General features: G+C 43.4%; 1 long non-coding RNA gene across 4 annotated transcripts in view; it reads right to left on the reverse strand.

Annotated features, from left to right (window-relative positions):
- Positions 1-1,025: 1,025 nt before the first annotated feature.
- Positions 1,026-22,984, reverse strand: part of LOC147018424 (uncharacterized) — a 53,525-nt gene continuing 31,566 nt past the window's right edge. For 3 of the 4 annotated variants that reach the window (XR_015062378.1, XR_015062379.1, XR_015062377.1), the window contains 2 exons: positions 1,896-2,038; positions 1,026-1,518 (listed from right to left, as the gene is read on the reverse strand). This is a non-coding gene — a long non-coding RNA (uncharacterized LOC147018424). Of the gene's footprint in view, positions 1,519-1,895; positions 2,039-2,240; positions 2,662-22,984 lie in introns of those variants that run through there. The other variant, XR_015062376.1, reaches the window with a different exon arrangement.

Here is a 22,984-nt window from a genome sequence, read left to right on the forward strand (position 1 = left end):
TAGTGTCAAAACGGTGACACTGACAGAGAGACAACAACAGAGGTTGCAGGTCTGCAAGAACAGCTGGGTCAGGAGGATTGTGGGAGTAAAGAGGGTGGATAGGAGGAAGATGGATGAACCGAGGGAGAAGAATGATGTGTAGATGAACTTGATGGGGAGATTGGTGAAACACCGGCTGAAGTGGGCTGGATATTTGGTGCGAATCGGGGAAGGGAGAATGGCAAAAAGAGTGGATAGGTTGAGGGAGCAAGGTAGGATGAAAAGAGGAAGACCACAGTTTAGAAGGGAGAATTGTTGAGAAGGGAGAATCTCTCCACTTTCAAACCACCACTACCTTACTGAGGGATATCAGTTAGGTAGTGGTGATTGGAGAGTGTAGAGAGTTCAAGAGGAGGTAGGGGTTTGTGGAAAATGATATCCGCATTACCCTACGCTTCTCCATCTTAGGCATCAAGTCATGTCATGACATCATTCACGAAGTAATTCCAAATGAGACTGCATGCAAGACTTCTCAGTTCTTTCCGATGGAGTATTTCAACGATACTGAGGTCATCGATGTATTGTGATGTGATGCACTTGTTTCGTTTTTGCCCCACTATCTGTTGATGCTTTGCCCTCTATTGTTCTGCTCTTCCATGAGCCTTAACTTGGAAGGTCCTCGCAATTCCCTTTCCAACTCCTTTGTCCAAAGAAAAGATTAGGACATACTAGGCCAATTCTCCTTCTGGCATTGCCCTTCTTGGTGAGCAAAAAGCCCTAAACTTTAACACATCCTCCATGGACAGTTTCACTTTCATCTTTGCTTTCACTATAGCCATTGTTCACACGCTTGTGTTTATCAACTCCAGATTCAAGAGAAAAACAAGACTTGTACGAAGTGCATCAATATTTGCAAGCGACCCTTTCTCTCACGGCCTTGAAAACGGCTCTCACCAACTACTCCCACCCCACCTCCCCACATACTTGCACTCCAACCACCCCCACCATTTCCTACCACCTTCCTCCCACCACCCCCACCCATGTCCTCTCCTTCCTATTCCCCCACATCTACCATTCCATTTCTAAACCTTTAAATATCCTGTTGTGTGTGCAAAATTATATCAATAGCAAACTTCGAAAGGGATTTTTAAAAGCGCAAACAATAATTAGAAATGAACAACGTGTACCCATGAGCAAGACATGTGGGTATGATATTTCATTGAGTGTTCCGACTCATAAAAGTAGAGTAAAGCGGGTAGGGATAAAATCATAAAAAATCAAGGAAGGTCATGAACCGGAAAGGGTTTTTCTTGCTGAAGGACAAATAGGAAGGAACAAAGGGGAATGATTAAATAACAAAGGCTTCAGGTGGATGTGGAGAAAAGTCATCAAAGCGTTTGCATTTCCTCCATCAAGATGGAGACCTGTTGAAGATTGCCTTTTCCTGAAGTCTAGGTGCAAAGAGGAGGTGGGTCCTTCTCTATCAGTTGAGACCACTGACAACCCAGAGGCTTATGGGCCTCTGATTAGTGGTTCTACCTGTGAGGGGAGCAGAGACAAAATGGCCTGTACCTGTTGTCTTAAGCAGCTTCTTGACTATAAACAGATTAATGGCAGAACTTGACATTCACCAGGTGAAAGGGAAGGGATGACATGACATGAGACTGAAATGTGGACGAACTGGCAACATAAAATTGTTTTGGAACCACAGTTCGAGTTTCTAATTGGCACACACTATCACTCTCATTTCAGTGGGCATGTCACATTTAAATTCAAATAATTTGGGAAAATCACAAGTGTCTGCTTCAACCGACAAATATTAGGATGTAAAAAATGGTGAGCACTGCAGGTGCTGCAAGCTACACAATCGGTGTTTTTAAAGAAGAAGCATGACGTGTACGCAGTCATTTACTCACATTTCGCCATTGTCCCCTCCTCTATTGCAGGCCTTCTAACGCCAAAGTTTTTTTTTTCTGAATTGTTTTTTTTCCAGAGTGAAAGCAGTTTTCCATCACCCTTTGGTGATGCCGTTTTGCTTTTCTTTCCTTTATCCATGTGTCTGGGGAGAAAAAAAAATGGATCAATTCAACAAGTGTTGTCATTTTTTTTGATTGATATTTAGAGGACAGAAAGCAAGCTTTGTCTGTGAACATGACCATTTTCAGGTAATCTTCATCATCCTCTATGCAACTGAGCATTTCTAAGACAAACACCGTGCATTTGGGTCCGTCATTTAGTTTGAGTTCTTGTAGAATCTGCACCTTAGAGGCATAAAGCATCAGTCTTTCATGCCAAATCCTGTGTGCAGTGATGGTTGGTTGTCCCAGTTCTCTGGATGCACGTTGGATTGATTTTCTGGGACTTTGTTGAAATGATTCATGCACTCGTTCAACATCTGCTGTACTTGTGCTTGGTCAACTGGTACTTTTCTGTTTCTGACAACTTCCAGTCTCCTTAAACCTCTTGCATTACCCCTTGATACTAGCCCGTGATGGTGGATTCCTTCCATACATTGTACGGAAATTATGCTGGACTTGCGTGTTGGATCTCGTCTTGATGAACCATTTCACGCACTGAGCGTTCTCCTGTGGAACAGTGGAGTCGCCATTTTATTTTACATTAAACCACCAAACCTGAAAATATGGAAAACTTTGAGTTTCTGTATCATATATAAAGCCACTATCACACCTTGACGATTTAGCCAGCGTATGAAAAATTTGTCTAAAACGCTGGGACACGTTGAATACGTTATGGGTAAGTTTTGTATATAATACGTCATAAGTCGAAACACGTCGAGGTAATGTTTAGCGTCAGTGTTCCAGACTCCATGGGGTTTTCTTGTTTGCCAATAGTCATTTACCCACGTTGTTACACCTCCTCATATTTTCTCTGTCTTATCACACTTGTACATTTGTAGCCTTCCAGTCCTATCCTCCAACTGGTGAATATATTCTCGGTCTCACTGCAAATATATAGCACTCCTCACTCTATCGACTCAAACTTAATACTCTTCCCTCTTATCTATCGAAATTCCAGCAGTGTGTGTGCGTGTGTGTGTGTGTGTGTGTGTGTGTGTGTGTGTGTGTGTGTGTGTGTGTGTGTGTGTGTGTGTGTGTGTGTGTGTGTGTGTGTGTGACCGCTGTTTCTCGACAGCCACTAGTCCGATATAATTGAAGCTTGCCAGGTATATTTCTGGGGCCCTGAGGATGTGCCTTTTCAAGGTTTGATATTAATCGGACAAGTGGTTCCAAAGTTATGGCCATTTATTTACCAACCAATGACAAGATTTGCTCGGATAATTCTCGATAGGGTTCGCCACCATCTGCTTGAGCACCAGCGTCCAGAGCAGTCAGGCTTTACACCAAAGAGGTCAACGATTGACCGTATCCTTGCACTTCGTGTCCTCACCGAACGCAGACGAGAGTTTCGGCAGGGGCTGCTTGCAGCCTATGTTGATCTCTGTAAAGCGTTCGATTCAGTGAATCGGGATGTCCTCTGGAGGATTCTTGGTCTTCGTGGGGTGCCACCAAAACTGATCGATCTGATGTCTGAACTCTACTCTGGTACTGAGAGTGCTGTGAAGTGTGGTGGTACCATCTCTGACTTATTTCCAGTTGTTACTGGAGTTCGTCAGGGATGTGTACTTGCCCCCACACTTTTCAGCACTTGTATGGACTGGATTCTAGGGAGGATGTCGGAGAGATCAAGTTGCGGTGCATCGTTTGGGAATGTCAAGATCTCGGACCTTGATTTTGCAGATGATGCAGTCATCTTTGCGGAGACTTTAGACATCCTCTTGGGGGCCCTCGAGGTGCTGAATGAGGAGTCGGAGCCGTTGGGATTACGGATTTCTTGGGTCAAAACTAAGATCCAGGCTTTCGGTGACATCTTGGATGCTGCTGTCCTGTCTGTGTCTGTTTGTGGTGAGGATGTTGAGGTCGTGGAGAGATTCACTTACCTTGGCAGTGATATTCATGTCTCTGCTGGCTGCGAGTCAGAGGTCAATAGATGTCTGGGTCGGGCCTGGGGAGTCATGGATTCACTGGATCATGGGGTGTGGCGCTGCCGGTACCTGTGCGGGAGGACGAAAGTCTGAGTCTTCAGGTCCTTGGTACTTCCAGTCTTGCTCTATGGGTGCGAGACTTGGACTCTGACCAAGGATCTGAGACGGAGACTTAATTCCTTTGGTACCAGGTCTCTTCGGAGAATCCTTGGCTATCGCTGGTCGGATTTTGTGTCCAACGAGCGGTTGCTGAGAGAGACTCGGATGAGATTTGTTACCTGCATAGTCCGTGAGCGTCAGTTGCGGCTGTATGGACATGTGGCTCGTTTTCCTGACTCTGATCCTGCTCACCAGATTCTCTCAGCGAGGGAGTCTCATGAGTGGAGGAGGCCAGTGGGTCGACCACGTGCCTCATGGTTGCAACAGGTTGACCATCATCTCAAGGAGATGGGGATGGGCCTGGCATCTGCCTGGGGGATGGCCAGACGGAGGCCCCTGGAGTACCGGCGGAAAGTGGACGCAGCGACGTGCTGTTCTGGCACATGCTCCCATACCTGACCTGACCTGACAATGACAAGACACGTTGCTGCATGGCCGATGGGGGAAGGGAACCTCAGCCTCGTTCCCCGTTATGGGTTACAACGTACGGACTTCTGGATAATGATGACTTAATGAATTCTAATAATTTCTCGATTTCTTATGCGCATTTATAGATAAACACAATGCCCCAATCCAGTCGTCGTTTACGAGAGCGAAGGAACGGCCTGTGTGGTTGTTTGAAAGGTTTTTTTATTTTTATTTTTATTATTATTTTTTTTTTTTTTGCACGTACGGCAACGCACGTACGTTTTTTTTTCTTGTTCTTTCTCTTCTCTTCTCTTTGTGTTTTTCCTTGCGATGACATTGCGAAAAGGCAAAATACGTTGGCACACGTGAGAGCGAAGTAATGGCCTGTGTGGTTGTTTCTGGCAAGCGGTTTGAAAGTTAATTTTTTTTTTTGCATGTACGGCCACGTACGGGCACGTACTAGTTATTTAAATTCCTGGCATTGGTAATCTATAGCTATGTTATATATAAATAAAAGGGAGTGTGTGTGTGTGTGTGTGTCCTCTCACGCACCCCTCCCACAGTGAATAGCAGCTTTTGGTGAGGTGTGGCTCTCCCCACCTCCCCCCTAGCTCCCCATTCTTCATCCTCTCTGCCTCCCCTTCCCTCTCTCACCCTACACCTCCCCCCTCTCATCCTACACCTGCCCCTCTCTTTCTCCCCCCCCCACCCCATTTATTGTCCCCGTCGGGTTGTATTTGCTAGTATGTAAATTTTTTTTAACTTTCCCCTTCCTGTAATTATTTTTTGCTGCCTGCCCTCTATCAATTATGCTCCCTTCAGAAGATCAAATCCCACCTCATTGCTCCTCACAACTCCTCATCCCTCTTTATCCATTATGATCACTCTCCATCCCTTCTTATCCATCCTCATCGCTCTTCACAGCTCCCCGTCCCTCTTTATCCATTTTGATCCCTCACCATCCCTTCTTATCCATCCCTCTTTATTAGCCCCCGTTGGACTTGGTCCAAAATGGAGGCTTATGGATTTAGTATCGATTTTCGTGTCCGTACGTGCGTGTGCCCGCAACCATATATCGGACATATAGAGACAGATTGTATTCGTACTTGGCACAAAGACAACACATGATGGAATACCCTTTTTTCTGACATCAGATCCAAGATGGCCGACTGGCGGCCATTTTAGTTGAAAAAAAAACCCGGTGTCAAACACGTCCTCAACCATTTCTCGGGCGTGCATTTACCGATGTTGTTCAAACTTATCACACGGATAAGGAATTATGGCTGACATTTGCGCATCATTTGTTTTCAAGATCAGATCCAAGATGGCTGACCATAATAGATTAGCCATTTTGTTACTTAAACATATCCCCAAGCATTTCTCCGACATGTTTGGTCAGATTTTATTCAAACTTGGCACAAGCACAGTAAACAATGGTACACACTTGCACCTAAGATTATTTTGCGATCTGATCAAAGATGGCCGACTGGCAGACTGGTGGCCATTTTACTTGCACATGAATATGGGCTAGCCCTTTAACTCCACACAGCAAAATTACTAAAATAACCGGTGCTATGACACTTTATGTCTTTTTTTACTTGTTCATTATGATTCCTCTCCATCCTTTCTTATTCATTGTTCTTGCTCTTCACAACTCCCCATCTTTCTTTATCTATTATGATTCCTTTCCATCCAGGGCAGGATTTAGGCATGGGCAAGCTGGGCAGTTGCCCAGGGGCCTCCACAACCAGGGGGCCTCCACATATTTCATGAAAAAAAACAATTGTAAGGAAAAACGTATTTGTGAGTGCCTGAATGGTAGTTGGTAGTTAGTGGAACAGATACAAGATATTCATCTATAACAGAGAAAAGATATTCATCTTATCTCATTCTCTATTTTATATAGAAGTTCAGATTTTTTGTTCTTGAAAAATATACTTTATGGATGACTGTAAATATGTCTTGTCACCTTTTTAGTATTCCAAGGTAGGGTGGGCCTCCACTACTGAAGGCTGCCCAGGGGCCACCACATGTCTAAATCTGGCCCTGCTTCCATCCCTTCTTATCCGTCCTCATCCCTGCTCACAACTCCACATTCATCTTCTTTCATTATGATCCCTCTCCATCCCTTCTTATCCATCCTCATCTCTCCTCACAACTTCCCATTCCTCCCCACCCCTCCTCGTGTCTCCTTATTCCTCCAAATCCCTCCTCTCACCATATCTCATCATCCCTCAACCCCTCAACACAATGTTGATGTACATAATTGGAACATCTGTCCATTTGGTGAGAATATTACCCACAATAACACCCTGGTTTGCACAAACAAGGAGGTAATAAAAGCACCCAAATAAACCTGTGTACAGGAATAACTGTCATTGAGTGGTTCTTCAAGTTCTGCCCAGTGGGGGGGGGGGGGGAGGGGAAGGGGACAAGTGCTAGTGAGGGGGGGAGGGGGGGTTCCTGGCTATTTTGACACAAGCATCGCTGAACCCTCACTGACCAGGCTGGTGGTTCAGAGCCAAATCTAAATGTCATTAACTGAACTACGCAAACAATTATGCCAGCTATAACGTTTTGGAGCTGCTTATTTGCGAGGGTATGTTTTAATATTTAACTCTTGCAAGTTTGTTTGGAAACCTGTTGAAGCAAACAAAGTGACGTCATAAAATGTATAGTAACCAAGCACGTTCACACCGTTTTTACTGCCTTGTCCAAGGGAGCAAGCAGATGGTATAATTGATAGAAATAGCCCTTAACTCGTCGTCTTGTGCCTTTTTTGGGCTCCGACTTTGATTTATTTTAACTTGTGCAGGTTTGTATGGTATTGTTTGTAAGACATGACATTGTTTTTGGATTTGGTTATCTGTTTTGCATTCTAACCTGAACCCATGGCCTATGATACGAAGAATCCAGGTACAAATCCCTATACACCTTATGTCCATCATTTCCGACTTGTACTATTCCTTCAATGCCTCCGATTATTCTGATACCATCTTGTGGGAAAGTTTTTGGCCCAAGTCCTTCACGAACTGGCTGGCCTTCCTGATGTTCAACCGGAGGTGATTTTGGGCAGGAATGTAATTTGTTAAGAGTGCCGGTGATAACTCGCAGACTCTTCATCTTTAACGTGCATCAACATGCAGCGGTTGCACACAAGACACCCGGCTTAACATCCTCGCTCCGAGAGACGGAGTACACACATTGATGCATACCTAAAACTAGAATGGCGGTTAAAAGTGAGACTGGGATTGGAACCCCAGGCGAGACGGCTGAAAGGCGAGAGGTGCAGACTGTCCTGCCAGCCCTTGTCCATTGTCTTCGAATGTCCTTTGTAATTCGCATGTCATGATATTCATCGATACCTCCTAATGTCTTTGTCCTACATGTGATTTCGATGTAAAAATCAATAAATAAAAATGGTAGAAACGTGGAACATCACCAAGCCAAGATATATTAGTCAATCATGGGGGAAATGAGGACGGAAAGTACACCGAGGAAGGCATCGACCTGCCACTATTTTTGCGTACATAATAAGTAGACGCTTCCAAAGAGTTTCCTTGGATTTTGAGAGGTCGTGCACACGTTGGCTTTGTGAATCGATCGATGGACTATCCTGTAGAAAAGGCGGAGATTCGAGGTAAAAATGTGTCCGAGCAACGTGTCATCGGAGCTAGACCCCCAACGAGGAGCAGCGGCTGCAGGTGATGAGCTTGAGAAGCAAACGGTTCCCGCTCTGGCTTTCAATGAGCCTCAACATCTCGTCCGAGTTCCTGACACTAACAAACTCCTCAAAGATCCAGTTGCCAATCCTGCTGAGGTTGAGACCTTTTCCTAACGGACCCAACGTCGACCGGCTGGTGACCTCAGCAGCAGTCGTGCTCTTTACCATCGCCTTGATGCTCAACCTCGCCGTGTTGTTCACCGTGGTGTTGTCACATCGACTGTACAGCAAGTCCATGTTTGTGTTCATTGCCAACCTGGCACTTGCCGACCTATTTCGGTGCTTTGTGGGCTCAGAGATCCTGTTCTTCCACGTCATAGTTGGCCATCACACAATGATGACTGTTCGCACCTGCCAGGTGCATCTGTTTTTTTTCCACTTTGGAACTACTGCTGCATTTGTGGCCAGTACTTTTATCATGATCGATCGCTACTTCGCAGTGTGCCACCCTTTCTCACACCTGCGCTTTATAACGACGCGTGGACACCTGACTCGGCTCATCCTCGCCTCGTGGACCTGTGCGCTGGTCATTGGCTCTGCATTCCTACTCATCTCCCTGCGCCTCCGTCCTTGCTTCGGTCACACCACACTCGTGGGTCTCATTTGTGACCATCTTGTCCTGGCGGCGGTGGCCTGCAACGCGACGCTCCTCGATTTCATTCTCGAAGTAGTGGTCGTGGCCATCACCTGGGCTACCTATCTCTTCATCGGCTGTTTCACATACCGCCGAGTGATTCGTGAGTGCTACAAGCCAGGTGGGGCGATCCTCGTGACGTCCAGGAAAGCGGCCGTCACATTTACGTCTCAACTTCTACTCATTGTAGTCTCGTTCGCAGTCGGCCTGACAGCATTCTCGCTGGAGCTCACCGTGGCCTTGAAGATGTCAGAAGGACTTTACACCGTCGTTCCCATTGTGCAGATGTTGTTCACCAGTGGACTTCCCATCCTCAATGCCACCATCTACGCCTTGCGTTCGTCCGAGCTTCGTTCAGAGGTGCACCGTTTCGTGGTCGCACGGATGGAGCACCCGAGGTCAGTTGGGGTCGACAATCCGGACCACGTGATGGAAGCGCATGTGCAGGGTACTCATCTCCCGAGTGCTCAGTGAAAGTCTCGTCCATTGTGTCCTATGTTTCATGAGCACTCCATGATGGTGGATTGGAGATAGTGAGCTTTCCTTGAACCATCGGGATGTGAGTGCATGTTATGACGGTTCTTCCAGTCAAAGGGGATTTTCAAACAGGATCATGAAAAAGGCACACATTGAAACATCATTGGGATACTACGGTGGATTACTTGCAGGGTGAAAAGGGGTTGGGGTGGGGAGTGTGGTTGGAAAAACAAAAAAAGGAAGTGGCAAGGTCGCAAGTCCTCATCGAGGACACAGTCCACAAACACACCTTAAAAATGGGACGTGTAGAATTTACTGGACATTGAAATGAATAAGCCAACAAACAAGAAAGATGTCATGCATAGCACAACACTTGCGAATGCAAATCATCAACATGCTTCCAGGTTTTACTTATATTGTGTGAAATGAACCAAGGTATAAATATGAACCATGGATTGGTCCTTATATTGTGTAAAATGAACCAAGGTAACAATATGAACCATGGATCGGTCCTTATATTGTGTAAAATGAACCAAGGTAACAATATGAACCATGGATTGGTCCTTATATTGTGTAAAATAAACCAAGGTATAAATATGAACCATGGATCGGTCCTTATATTGTGTAAAATGAACCAAGGTATAAATATGAACCATGGATCGGTCCTTATATTGTGTAAAATGAACCAAGGTATAAATATGAACCATGGATCGGTCCTTATATTGTGTAAAATGAACCAAGGTATAAATATGAACCATGGATCGGTCCTTATATTGTGTAAAATGAACCAAGGTATAAATATGAACCATGGATCGGTCCTTATATTGTGTAAAATGAACCAAAGTATAAATATGAACCATGGATCGGTCCTTATATTGTGTAAAATGAACCAAGGTATAAATATGAACCATGGATCGGTCCTTATATTGTGTAAAATGAACCAAGGTAACAATATGAACCATGGATCGGTCCTTATATTGTGTAAAATGAACCAAGGTGTCAATATGAACCATGGATCGGTCCTTATATTGTGTAACATGAACCAAGGTATAAATATGAACCATGGATCTATGCTTATATTGTGTAAAATGAACCAAGGTATAAATATGAACCATGGATCGGTCCTTATATTGTGTCCTTATATTGTGGATCGGTCCTTATATTGTGTAAAATGAACCAAGGTGTCAATATGAACCATGGATCGGTCCTTATATTGTGTAAAATGAACCAAGGTATAAATATGAACCATGGATCGGTCCTTATATTGTGTAAAATGAACCAAGGTATAAATATGAACCATGGATCGGTCCTTATATTGTGTAAAATGAACCAAAGTATAAATATGAACCATGGATCGGTCCTTATATTGTGTCCTTATATTGTGGATCGGTCCTTATATTGTGTAAAATGAACCAAGGTATAAATATGAACCATGGATCGGTCCTTATATTGTGTAAAATGAACCAAGGTATAAACATGAACCATGGATCGGTTCTTATATTGTGTAAAATGAACCAAGGTATAAATATGAACCATGGATCGGTCCTTATATTGTGTCCTTATATTGTGGATCGGTCCTTATATTGTGTAAAATGAACCAAGGTGTCAATATGAACCATGGATCGGTCCTTATATTGTGTAAAATGAACCAAGGTATAAATATGAACCATGGATCGGTCCTTATATTGTGTAAAATGAACCAAGGTAACAATATGAACCATGAATTGGTCCTTATATTGTGTAAAATGAACCAAGGTATAAATATGAACCATGGATCGGTCCTTATATTGTGTAAAATGAACCAAAGTATAAATATGAACCATGGATCGGTCCTTATATTGTGTAAAATGAACCAAAGTATAAATATGAACCATGGATCGGTCCTTATATTGTGTCCTTATATTGTGGATCGGTCCTTATATTGTGTAAAATGAACCAAGGTATAAATATGAACCATGGATCGGTCCTTATATTGTGTAAAATGAACCAAGGTAACAATATGAACCATGGATCGGTCCTTATATTGTGTAAAATGAACCAAGGTATAAATATGAACCATGGATCGATGCTTATATTGTGTAAAATGAACCAAGGTATAAATATGAACCATGGATCGGTCCTTATATTGTGTCCTTATATTGTGGATCGTTCCTTATATTGTGTAAAATGAACCAAGGTGTCAATATGAACCATGGATCGGTCCTTATATTGTGTAAAATGAACCAAGGTATAAATATGAACCATGGATCGGTCCTTATATAGTGTAAAATGAACCAAGGTAACAATATGAACCATGGATTGGTCCTTATATTGTATAAAATGAACCAAGGTATAAATATGAACCATGGATCGGTCCTTATATTGTGTAAAATGAACCAAAGTATAAATATGAACCATGGATCGGTCCTTATATTGTGTAAAATGAACCAAGGTATAAATATGAACCATGGATCGGTCCTTATATTGTGTAAAATGAACCAAGGTATAAATACGAACCATGGATCGGTCCTTATATTGTGTAAAATGAACCAAGGTATAAATATGAACCATGGATCGGTCCTTATATTGTGTAAAATGAACCAAGGTATAAATATGAACCATGGATCGGTCCTTATATTGTGTAAAATGAACCAAGGTATAAATATGAACCATGGATCGGTCCTTATATTGTGTAAAATGAACCAAGGTATAAATATGAACCATGGATCGGTCCTTATATTGTGTAAAATGAACCAAGGTATAAATATGAACCATGGATCGGTCCTTATATTGTGTAAAATGAACCAAGGTATAAATATGAACCATGGATCGATGCTTATATTGTGTAAAATGAACGAAGGTATAAATATGAACCATGGATCGGTCCTTATATTGTGTCCTTATATTGTGGATCGGTCCTTATATTGTGTAAAATGAACCAAGGTGTCAATATGAACCATGGATCGGTCCTTATATTGTGTAAAATGAACCAAGGTATAAATATGAACCATGGATCGGTCCTTATATTGTGTAAAATGAACCAAGGTATAAATATGAACTATGGATCGGTCCTTATATTGTGTAACATGAACCAAGGTATAAATATGAACCATGGATCGTACTTTCATTGTGTAAAATGAACCAAGGTAACAATATGAACCATGGATTGGTCCTTATATTGTGTAACATGAACCAAGGTATAAATATGAACCATGGATCGATCCTTATATTGTGTAAAATGAACCAAGGTATAAACATGAACCATGGATCGATCCTTATATTGTGTAAAATGAACCAAGGTATAAACATGAACCATGGATCGGTTCTTATATTGTGTAAAATGAACCATGGATCGGTCCTTATATTGTGTAAAATGAACCAAGGTATAAATATGAACCATGGATCGGTACTTTCATTGTGTAAAATGAACCAAGGTAAAGATATGATCCGATGATCAGTTCTGATAGTGTGTAAAATGAACCGAAGTACCAATATGAACTGAGGATGTGCTGCGATATCGTTGCTGTCAAAAAATATGATCATTTTGGAATTTGACACCACTCGAAACATTATAAAGAATTGGCTAATGTTGTCCTCCCCACCTCCCACCCCCCCCCCCCAACAAAAAATATATAAAAAAACACAGAAATGCTCCTCGGAGAGAAAAAAAAGATTGAGTAAAAGTTGCTTCAAATTAATCCAAACCTCTGGAAAAATTATAAATAAAAACCGAAGTTGTACAAAAGATTGCATCTTCAAGCGTATAAATTGCAGACAGTGTAACCTTTTTAACTGATAACCTCCCCAGTAGATAGATTGGGCATGGTGGGGTAGTCCTCTGGCCTCCATCGTCTCCCAATGTGATGACCTCAGACTTCTTGAAGGAGTATGTCAAGGATTTTTTTCCAAACCTCTATTGCTGACATTGAAACACTTCGTGCAAGGATAACCGATTGCATCAGCAGTGTGACGAGGGATAGGTTGACCAGCATGTGGATTGAAGTGGAGTATCGCTTGGATGTGCTACGTGCCATTAAAGGTGCACATGTTGAGGGGTACCAAAAAACACAAGACACTTTACGAATTATATGACAAAATGCAAAAAGCCGCATCATTGTAGCTCTTTTGGTTTGGTTGTAATAAAAAATTCAAATTGGAATAAGACTTTGTGGTCAGCCTGGACTTCCTTCCTAAGTCTAAAATTATCTTCATATAATCCATGGTAGGTTTACCCAGTCAATTTTTTTGGAATAAATCAATGTCAAAGTCATTTTACTCTCCTTTTATTAAATATGTCCAAGTACTGCAGAAATGGAGGTTTTTGGAAGCAGTAAGAAGATGATTTGTGTCCTGCAGTGTTGAACTCGATAATTCAATCTAAATAAAATCAAGATTTTAAAGGTCATATAAAAAATTAATTCCTGAAGTTTACTGCCATTGACACAGTGTCTTTTAAGCCAGCTTATTGAACACGTCCTGTTATTTGTTTAATAACCTGTTATTTGTTTAATAACCTGTTGTTTGTGTCCTTTATGACGTGCTTAACCCTTAATAGGTAACCTTCATCCCGCAGTAACATCTGGGCAACTCCAATGGAATTTTTTTTAGGATTTCGCTTCGCTGACAGCAATACTATGAGATTGAGAGGGAGATGGTGAGAGAGAGAGAGAGAGAGAGAGAGAGAGAGAGAGAGAGAGAGAGAGAGAGAGAGAGAGAGAGAGAGAGAGAGAGAGAGAGAGAGAGAGAGAGAGAGATCGAGAGAGAGATCGAGAGAGAGAGATCGAGAGAGAGAGAGAGAGATCGAGAGAGAGAGATCGAGAGAGAGAGAGAGATCGAGAGAGAGAGATCGAGATCGAGATCGAGATCGAGAGAGAGAGAGAGATCGAGAGAGAGATCGAGAGAGAGAGAGAGATCGAGAGAGAGAGAGATCGAGAGAGAGAGATCGAGAGAGAGAGAGAGATCGAGAGAGAGAGAGATCGAGAGAGAGAGAGATCGAGAGAGAGAGAGATCGAGAGAGAGAGAGATCGAGAGAGAGAGAGATCGAGAGAGAGAGAGATCGAGAGAGAGAGAGATCGAGAGAGAGAGAGATCGAGAGAGAGAGAGAGAGATCGAGAGAGAGAGAGAGAGAGATCGAGAGAGAGAGAGAGAGATCGAGAGAGAGAGAGAGAGAGAGATCGAGATCGAGATCGAGAGAGATCGAGATCGAGAGAGATCGAGATCGAGAGAGAGAGAGATCGAGATCGAGATCGAGAGAGAGAGAGAGAGAGATCGAGATCGAGAGAGAGATCGAGATCGAGATCGAGATCGAGATCGAGATCGAGAGAGATCGAGAGAGATCGAGAGAGAGAGAGATCGAGAGAGAGAGAGAGAGAGAGATCGAGAGAGATCGAGAGAGGGAGAGAGAGAGATCGAGAGAGGGAGAGAGAGAGATCGAGAGAGATCGAGAGAGGGAGAGAGAGAGATCGAGAGAGAGTGAGAGAGTGAGAGAGTGAGAGAGTGAGAGAGTGAGAGAGTGAGAGAGTGAGAGAGTGAGAGAGTGAGAGAGTGAGAGATCGAGAGAGAGATCGAGAGAGAGATCGAGAGAGAGATCGAGAGAGAGATCGAGAGAGAGATCGAGAGAGAGATCGAGAGAGAGATCGAGAGAGAGATCGAGAGAGAGATCGAGAGAGAGATCGAGAGAGATCGGGATCGAGAGAGAGATCGAGAGAGATATCGAGAGGGAGATCGAGAGAGAGATCGAGAGAGAGATCGAGAGAGAGAAGAGAGTGAGAGAGAAGAGAGTGAGAGAGAAGAGAGAGAGAGAGAAGAGAGAGAGAGGGGGAAAGAGAGAGAGGGGGAAAGAGAGAGAGGGGGAAAGAGAGAGAGAGATCGAGAGAGCGAGAGAGAGATCGAGAGAGAGAGAGAGAGAGAGAGAGAGAGTGAACTCGAGAGAGAGAGAGAGAGAGAGACAGGGGGCGAGAGAGAGAGAGAGACAGGGGGCGAGAGAGAGAGAGACAGGGGGCGAGAGAGAGAGAGATCGAGAGAGATCGAGAGAGATCGAGAGAGATCGAGAGAGATCGAGAGAGATCGAGAGAGAGAGAGAGAGATCGAGATCGAGAGAGAGATCGAGAGAGAGATCGAGAGATCGAGAGATCGAGAGAGAGATCGAGAGAGAGAGAGAGAGAGAGAGAGCTCGAGAGAGAGAGAGAGAGAGAGAGAGGAGAGAGAGAGAGAGAGGAGATAGAGAAGAGAGAGAGAGAGGAGAGAGAGAGAGATCGAGAGATCGAGAGAGAGAGATCGAGAGAGAGATCGAGAGAGAGATCGAGAGAGAGATCGAGAGAGAGAGAGAGAGAGAGAGAGAGAGAGAGAGAGAGAGAGAGAGAGAGAGAGAGAGAGAGAGAGATCGAGAGAGAGAGAGAGAGAGAGAGAGCTCGAGTGAGCTCGAGAGAGAGAGCTCGAGAGAGAGAGAGAGAGAGTGAACTCGAGAGAGAGAGAGAGAGATAGAGTGAGCTCGAGAGATAGAGTGAGCTCGAGAGATAGAGTGAGCTCGAGAGAGAGAGAGTGAGAGTGAGCTCGAGAGAGAGAGAGAGCTCGAGAGAGAGAGTGAGAGTAAGAGTGAGAGTGAGAGAGAGAGCTCGAGAGAGAGAGTGAGAGTAAGAGTGAGAGTGAGAGAGAGAGTGAGAGAGAGAGAGAGATAGAGTGGGCTCGAGAGATAGAGTGAGCTCGAGAGATAGAGTGAGCTCGAGAGATAGAGTGAGCTCGAGAGATAGAGTGAGCTCGAGAGATAGAGTGAGCTCGAGAGATAGAGTGAGCTCGAGAGATAGAGTGGGCTCGAGAGATAGAGTGGGCTCGAGAGATAGAGTGGGCTCGAGAGATAGAGTGGGCTCGAGAGATAGAGTGGGCTCGAGAGATAGAGTGGGCTCGAGAGATAGAGTGAGCTCGAGAGATAGAGTGGGCTCGAGAGATAGAGTGGGCTCGAGAGATAGAGTGGGCTCGAGAGATAGAGTGGGCTCGAGAGATAGAGTGGGCTCGAGAGATAGAGTGGGCTCGAGAGATAGAGTGGGCTCGAGAGATAGAGTGGGCTCGAGAGATAGAGTGAGCTCGAGAGATAGAGAGCTAGAGAGCTAGAGAGCTAGAGAGCTAGAGAGCTAGAGAGCTAGAGAGCTAGAGAGCTAGAGAGCTAGAGAGCTAGAGAGCTAGAGAGCTAGAGAGCTAGAGAGCTAGAGAGCTAGAGAGCTAGAGAGCTAGAGAGCTAGAGAGCTAGAGAGAGAGAGAGAGAGAGAGAGAGAGAGAGAGAGAGAGAGAGAGAGAGAGAGAGAGAGAGAGAGAGAGAGAGAGAGAGAGAGAGAGAGAGAGGTCGCAAGTTGGCATTTGCAGTTTCGCCAAGTGTGCACATCCACAAACCTTCCTTTTTGACCCCTGTTCCCCTGTTCAAAGTGGTCGACAACATTAACTGCAGGATTGTCAAAGTGCCAACAAGTCATTTCAAATTCAGCAACTATTCAGCTACTATTTATCCAAACTTTGAGTTGTTCCTCGATCATGGTCGCAAAAATCGTTTTCCAGATACATTTTGTTTTATGAGCCCATGACCTGCATCTAATATATAAAGACCACTGACTGACTCACTAATATGAATGTTTCGAACCTTCTCGGTGGGGTCAAAATCTGAAATTTGGTATAATGATGCAACTCAACGCCTATATCCCAGGAAAAATCACAAAACAGTGGGTAATTGGCCAAAACTGAAATATCCGTGAATAAAGAATGGCCGGTGCAGACTCTGTCTGGCTACTGCAGGTTATGTGATCCAAGACAATTGAGCTTACACTGGAATTGGTTGCGATGCAACGGTAACAATCCCATGACAATGAACAAAGAATATTGACATGGCAACAATTGCTGCATATATAAGCTGTGAACGGTAAATTCTTAATTTCGCTTTGAACTCTGGCCGTAAAATGATGTCCAGTGAACAGATTGACAGACCCTTCTGGGTTTAGTTTTTGGAGAAAAGTGAAAAGAACGTCTACACCTTCCCGGTGCTTGAACACAAGGATACACAAGGAACTTTGATGCAGGAGGAGGCCATGTGACCTCTCAAGCTTGCACTACATAATTTAATCGACAACACTGGACGGAGCACTCTGTCAAAAATGGTAGCAGGAATTACATAAACAAACTCGTCCTTTAAAACTTACCTGTTTGAAGATCCCGTCATCGTGGTAAATGTGGTAAAAGAGGGGATTATATCAGTGCTGGAAGATGACGGCTGCTTTTCCTATTCTTGAGCAGATGTCATACTCAGCATCACCATCCTTGGAGATGTTGCTTCCTCGGTATTAAAGTATAATAAACACATTAAATTTCTTATTTGTAACTAGAACAGCGCTCATATAGTACATAGTCTCACCTCACATGTTCATTCTGAAGAAAACTACCACCGTTAAGTGAACACGCTCCTATTATGACCAAAACACCCATATCATCCATATACCCTATTATGTCAGTTTCTTGGCATGGGTTATGAACATCACAAATTTCTTTCATATTGGGTCATATGTCAGATATATGAAGTTTCAGCTTTTGTGGATAAGGATTTCAATGCAACTAATTATGGCTGGAATACCACTTCACCAATTTTGTTATCTTTATCACTCCATATTGCCTATAGGTAGTTGATGACATATGCCGTTTCAAAAAAATTTTGTTGAGTGGTTTCAGAGAAAATGATGTCCAAATTTTTCTTTTAATCTAATATGGCTGCCATACAATGTAACCAATGACATCAGAGTTAGCAATAAAAATATCCATGGGGAGGCTCTCCTATGTTTAAAGTTTTTGCATCGACCGGACCAGCGGTTACAGAGAAAAACATTTTTAAAGTGAAAATATAGACGCGGCACGCACGCACGCACGCACACACGCACGCACACACAGCATCCCTTCAGGGCGAGAGTAGTTAAAGTATAATACCAGAACATTAAATCCCTTATTTCTGACAAGGTTTAGTACCACACAGTAAATCCCTATTTGTAACTCATTCAGGTTTAAAACCACACAGTAAATCACTTATTTGCAACTCGTTAAGGTCTAAAAAGGACAGGTCAGGTATGGGAGCATGCGCAGAAGCTCCAGGAGCCTCTATCTGGCCATCCCCCAGCCAGATGCCTGGCAAATCCCCATCTCCTGAAGATGCTGATCAACCTGCTGCAACCACGAGGCACGTGGTCGGCTCATTGGTCTCCTCCACTCATGAAGCACCCTTGCTGAGAGAATATTGTCAGCAGAATCAACATCAGGAAAACGAGCCATGTGTCCATACACTCACAGCTGATGCTCACAGACTATACAGGTAACAAATCTCATCTGAGTCTCTCTCAGCAACCACTCATTGGATACAAAATCTGACCAGCGATAGCCAAGGATTCTCCAAAGAGAGCTGATACCGAAGGAGTTAAGTGTCTGTCTCAGATCCCTGGTCTTTGTACAAGTCTCACATCCGTAGAACAAGACTGGAAGCACCAAGGACTTAAAGACTTGGACTTTCGTCCTCCTGCATAGGTACCGACAGTGCCACACCCTGTGATACAGTAAACCCATGACTCCCCAGGCCTGATTCAGACGTTTATTGACCTCTGGCTCACAGCTCCTCATTCAGAGTATTGAGGGTCCTAAATGGGATATTTATTGAGGGTCCTAAATGACATAGAGCGCATACCTTCGCCGCCACTACTTTTTTTGTTCTTGACATGAGTGTGTGGAACTGGTTTCATATGAATGGTCTTATGACACAAACCACATATCTATAATGTCATGACCCCCCCCCGACTTTCGGGGGCTACGGACTAAACAACAATCAACTCACGTCGTTTTGGCGAGTCTTCACTCGCAAGCTCGGTGAATACAACGTTTCAACAAGAGAAGATAATCTTGTTTGATGCTGGTTTCATGCAAATCGAATAAGAATTGACTGAGTTATGCCGAAAACCGCATATTTTTCAAAGGCGTGACCCCCCCCCCCGACATTTTACCCCAACCGGTGACATGTGTTATGACGTCATTGTGTTACAAGATTGGGCATTAAATTCTGAACATTTTGGTGCTGGGTTCATGTAAAGCGGACAAGAATTGACCGTGTTATGACAAAAACCGCATATTTTTCAAGGTCGTGACCCCCCTGACCTTTGACCCCTAACCGGTAACAAGAGTATGGGCGTCATTGTGTCATATTGCATATCACACGATGAGGCGTTGAATTCTGAACATTTTGGCGTTAGTTGCATGCAAATTGATTAAAAATTGACCGTGTTATCGTAAAAAGACGATTTTGACCTTTTCGTGACCTTGACCTTTGACCCGAACGATCCCAAAATCTAATCGAATGCTTCCTGGCTAATAACCAATCATCCCACCAAATTTCATGCAATTCGGTTTAATACTTTTTGAGTTGTACGAATCACAAGATTACAAACAAACAAATAAATAAATAAATAAATAAATAAATAAATAAATAAATACACGCCGACCAAAACATAACCTTTCGCAGAATGCGAAGGTAACAAAGACGAATGAATGGAGAACGGGCTAACACGGCCCACTCTTCAAAGGCAGGGTTAGGGTCAACACTAACCCTAATTCTGACCCAAACCCTAAACCTGACCCTAAACCTAAATCTAACCCTAACCCTAACTTTTAAGAGTAGGTTATACCAAAGATTTAAAATCTATTGGTGTGGGTGTAGACAGCCAGATCTCAGGATACTAAACAGGTCGACACCCCATAGAAGCATAGAAGGGAGCCCGTTTAACTTCTGAGTGTAGAATGGTAGGGACTGGCTTTTACCTTCAGGGAAAGAGGAAAACATGAGGGAAACATAAGGGAAATGAGGGAAACAGGGAATGAGGGGCCGCCGGGTGGGGTGGGCTACTCTCTTTTTGGTGGGATTAATATATGATCGGCAACATGCAGCAAAGTTTAGATTAATAATTTAAATATGAAAATTAAACAAACACAAATATATACCCACACACGATAAACAAGGTCAAACAACTGCAGAAATACAAAGATAACTCTTAACATTGTATTGTACATGTACATGTATAAACAGGGAGGTGAGAGTTCTAGTCTCGCTCGCGCCTCCCTGAAATTAAAATGAGGCTGAAATAAGCAGCACGTGGACTTGTCTAGTTCATTCCTTCTTTGTCATGGTTCTAAATGTCTGTGACTGTTAAATCACAACCAGCTCTGTGAATTTCTTCTTTATCATATGGCTCTTGGTTGTCATAAATCTTCTATTCTGTCATCTTCACATAATTTGTCCATTATCAACATGGAAAAGACCATTCCCATCTCTCATACATAGAGAACACAATGGAATATACGGTTCAATGAACTAGCGCCATACGGCGGCTCCGCACGCGCACCGCACTGAATGGACTCAAAATGGCGTCAAATCCTTAGTTGTCGCTACTCTCTCTATAAAGGGACTCCAGGTGGGACTTGTGTGGATGTGGCTTTTGTGAGTGGGGCTTGTGTGGATGTGGCTTATGTGGATGGGTGGGGCTTGTGTGGGTGGGGCTTGTGTGGATGTGGCTTATGTGGGTGGGTGGGGCTTGTGTGGGTGGGGCTTGTGTGGATGTGGCTTTTGTGAGTGGGGCTTGTGTGGATGTGGCTTATGTGGGTGGGGTTTGCGTGGGTGGAGTCAAAAATGGGTGGAGTTAAAAAAGGTCCAGAGTCAAAAAAATTCCAATTTATCTTTTATCTTTTGTAATTCCTGTGAATAAAATAAACATACAATCTCTTCCCCTTCTAAACCATATACCTTATAAGTCCAAGGAACTGTATCTATTACATCAACAATTTTAAAAAGTTCATTTGTCCATCACTTTGTATAGCCTTTTTCAAAATGAGATTTCCACCTGTATATTCTCACTATATCACCAACTTTTAACTTAGGCTTTCTGACATGAATCTCTTTTTCATATTCTAATTTTGTAAATGTTTCTGATGGTTTAGTATTCGTTGAGGTGTGAATCGTATCATCATACTTATCTACAATATCCTGAATTTAAGATAACCATTGTTGAGAATCGAGTTGAGTGAATTTTTTATATATTCTCTCTTTGAATCAAAATTTAAATGTTTGATTTAATTTTTTTTTTTAATTAATTTAAATGATTGATTAACAAAATTTTTAAAATTAAATTTTTTAAATTTTAAAATTTTAAAATTTTAAATTTTAATTTTTAAATTTTTAAATAAATTTAAATAAATTTAAATTTTTAAATAAATTTTAATTTAAAAAAAAAAAAAATTAAATTTTAAAATTAAATAAAATTAAAAAAAAAAATTTTAATTAAAAAAAAAATTAACAAAAAAAATTTAAATGATTAACAAAATTTAAATGATTGAATCGCTCAACAACAATCGCTTTTCCTTTATTAAAGGTGCTGTATAATATAATGTTGTTATCTTAAAGAAAATTCATCAATGTTTTGTTGTAGAACTCCATACCCTCATCAGTCCACAATTTTTTTTAGGTTTTCTCTTCCTTTTATTAAATATCTGTTGAAAGACTAACATAAGAGTATTACCTGTTTTGTTTTTTAAAGAGACAACCAATGCATATTATTGCGGTTTTCGCGCCCGCCGGCGTGCGGACGGCCACGTAACTCGAATCGCGGCACGTCGCCCACCGGACGGACAATCCAGTCGTGACCCTCTCGGACTAACGCCGGGAACCAGTCACGGGTGGACCTTTTGGTCTCACCGCGATCGAGCCAATCAGCCCCCGCGTGGGATAGGGTTGCTCGCCGGGTCGACCTACCTAAGTACCCACGCGGAGGGTAGACCGGGCGATCGCACCTCGCCGCAGGTCGACTTCGGACACGGGCCACTTAAGCGACCCGTTCCGTACTATCAGAATAACCGAGCGGTGTTATCGTCGACCTCGACGGTTCGATTAATTATCGGGCGTATTCAGCCCACTACCAACCCTTTACGTGAAGCAAGATGAGGATTCAATGGAGGAAAAGACGAAGCGAAGCGGGAGAACAGTTCAACAATAAAGCACATTTATTCGCGGCACACGGGAAGCACACAAATACAATTCCACCAAATGCACACAAAAAAAAGAAAACACAATTCCATTTACACAAAAAGCAAATATAAAAGTGAAAACACAGTGCAGAGCTAATACCGACTACCGAGCACACGGCAACACTTATACAATTCTACTTCACAGACGGCACCGACAACACATACCCAAAACCAAGGAAAAGAAATACCCTCAAGAATGAGGCGGGCCTGAGGCCGAGACCGGGTCGCGCCTACCCGTCTGGTGATGAGACGCGGAGCGGCGATGGCGCCTCACTCCGCGGGCCTCGCGGACAGTGCCTGGCAGGGGGTGGGAAAGGGGCCCCCTTGGTCGCACTATCTCAGCGCGGGGGGAAACAGGAGGGGGTTGCTGATGCTCGGGGTATAGAGGATCTTTATTATCCCTGGTGTGCGTCTCCACCTCGGCCAGGTCGCGCTGCCGGCCTTCCTCGGGCGTGCAGCTCCCGGCACCGTCGCGAGCACCCCCTCGTCTGCCTTCGCCGCTGCCGCCTCTGGACTCTCCACCCTGGACTCTTCTTTGGGC

This window comes from Eptatretus burgeri, chromosome 10, assembly GCF_056783735.1.
Source record: "Eptatretus burgeri isolate ZD-2024b chromosome 10, Ebu_testis_v1, whole genome shotgun sequence".
NCBI classification, from domain to species: domain Eukaryota; kingdom Metazoa; phylum Chordata; class Myxini; order Myxiniformes; family Myxinidae; genus Eptatretus; species Eptatretus burgeri.